Here is a 2,952-nt window from a genome sequence, read left to right on the forward strand (position 1 = left end):
AACTTATGGAATCTTAATTCAAGAAAGGTTTATATTGTTTTTTCTACATCAATTGGCAAGAGCACATATTGTTCATCTTACACTAAATGTGTCCTATATATTAAATTCAAGAAAAAAAATCTTAACCGTGAAATTGGTTATCTTCATTTTAGTAAAATAGAGAAGATTCAAGTAAAATAGAGAAGATCTTTAGAAACTTAGTATCATTTCAATCATCAATCATAATTTGATTAGTGGAAGCAATAAATTAAAGTCACTTCCAGGCCATCTTATTTTCTCCCTCCATAAATTAAGATTGATATTTAATACAGAATGAGATATTGAAAAACAAACACGTTTAGATCCTAGAACGATTATCTACCAAATAATAATTGATTGATCAGTTAGGTTTAATTCATTAATAATTAGTCAATTATATATTGTATGGATAAACACAATTCACAACAAATCCCAAACACAAGATGTATTTCTGGAGAGAAAAACAATTATTTGGGACATAGCCAGCAAATGAATCTATTAAAGAAGATAGTTGCAATACGTTACACTTACAAATCCTTCTAATCTATAGTATCTGAGATCCTTGCTCCTATTAGCGACTACTTGTACCAGCTAGCCCTTTCTCTTCATTAGTACTAATTCAGCAAATTGAGACGCCAATCACAAATCCAAGCTAATGGGTACTCTAAGGCCACTTGAAGGTTTAGGGTAGTCACTGTGATTTCCAAAACCAATCACTCAATCCATGGCTCACAATGGTAAATGGTAGTGTTGGATTTGATGATCTTCTCTCAATTGTATGGCAGTTTGGAAAGGGTAAAGGTATAGAGGCTATGATGGCCACCCTAAAAGATACTCTATCTACTACTTTTTTTTTGGATGAATCAGAATTCTCCTACATTTGTAATATGTGGTTTATAAGGAGAATTCAATTAGAAAGTGAGGAAAGAAAAGAAGAAAACTTATATATATCCAAGCATGTAATTAGAGTACCAAGCACTGTGACATATATGCCTCGGACCAAATTGGCGTTTGGACTTTCCTATCATACATAATCTCGGTCTCCAAAGGCTAATGTATAACATCAAACACTTATGAAAATGCCAAAAGCTTGCTTGACTAAGCACATGTGATCTAAAGGTTAAAATGCTGTATGAAAATACTAAAATTCTTGTAGCTTAGTGACATTGTGTGGTTTCCCTTATTAGCAAAATTAGGGTTCTAATCCTCTTCTCTCCATTATTGCAACAATTTTAAAAAAAACAATATGTGATATAAAGGGTAAAATTCTGTATCAATTGGATTAAAAGGATTTGAATCCGATACTTTAACAGATAGAACCATATTATTGAAGGATATTACCGATAAAGTATAAATGGCAATGGCAGTAAGGCTAATGGTTGTAAGTTTCCAGATAGAGAACTTCCCAGGCAACAGATATATATCAGTAGAGATAGAAGATGGATATTAAGTGTGAGATCCCCATATTGAATATTTAAATTGTAGGAAGAATTATATTAAATAAGTCATATAGTATATACTACACCTGGATAATTGACAAGACACTAGTAGAAAGAATGAAGAAAAAGAAATTAAACAGCAATTGATGTTGCGGCTTCATGAATCCATAAGTAATACCTATATATGCAATGCTAGCTCTTGAAGATGGTTCATATATATTTTTAAGAAGTAATAATGTGATCGCCGAAGGCCTGGCATGTGGAAAAGAAAGAAACACGTAGCCAAAGACAACTTGCCAACTTCAGTCTCTAAATCCCTTGAATTTATGAAGAGGAAAAAACCTACCAATTGAGTCGGCAAGTCATCCTTGGCTGCACAATTCTTTCTACACCCTACATGCGAGGCTAGCTGAAGATATTTAATCTTTATTAGGATCACAAACAGCATGCTTTTCGCCACAAGCATATATATATAGGACAATACTAGTAGATGTGTGTGTGTGAGAGAGAGGCCTGTGGTTCGAAAGAAAGAAAGCTCAGGAGCCATATATATATAGTATGCAAAAAAAGGAAGAAGGTAATTATAAAGGGCTGAAATTATTTTATTTGCTTAATCACAACAATTTGATGCATTATCTTTAATCGAGGTGATGAGGACAGCTCCTACAATCTACATGGATCTATTTACGGCCCATATATGATAAGAATGGGGAAAGGAATAAGGTCAAGAGATAAGGTTTTCTGCTTCACCATGCCCACTCCCTTATTCCTTTTTCTGAATACAACTTACAAATATCTAAGATATCTAAAATCATTTTAAGGAAACCCCACTTGCATGGATAGGTAGGCAGGTCTAGAACATATTTCTATCGTAGAGAATTTAAGTTTCAATTGAGTGAACAGAAAGAGCTAATATTTTCATTATGGGTAAGGCTTGACTCCAGTAGTACTTTATAGAAAATTTTAGTTTCAATTGACTAGACAAGAAGAGCTAGTATTTTTATTATGGATAAAGTTTGGCTCCAATAGTGCTTTATGGCTTTAGTACACTAGAATGGACACAATTCGAACATATAACAAAATCAAACATGTGTCCAGTGCATTGGATGCAAATCATGTCATTTTCAATATGTACTGTATGTCTCTAAAAATTTAATACAGGAAGATAAGATTAGTTGCACCAAAACAACAAAAAAGATAAACAGTTAATAATTTTAACATTTACTAGACAGTCAAAGAAGTATTATTGATGGCAGATAACTGAGAGTCTGAGAGATGATTATTTCAACAACCAACCAAACTTCAAGTTGGGATATTGTTACTGCACTATATATGATTGTTGACAGTGCAGGAATAAGATTTCACGTGCACCTGTTTATGGTATTTTTATTATTCAGCTACTCCAGAGGCCCTCAATAAACAAATAATTAATGCAAGACATCATAAACAAATAGATTATCTGATAATTTACTAGCATAAAAAGGGTCTTTTTCAA

This window comes from Quercus robur, chromosome 1, assembly GCF_932294415.1.
Source record: "Quercus robur chromosome 1, dhQueRobu3.1, whole genome shotgun sequence".
Lineage (NCBI taxonomy): Eukaryota > Viridiplantae > Streptophyta > Magnoliopsida > Fagales > Fagaceae > Quercus > Quercus robur.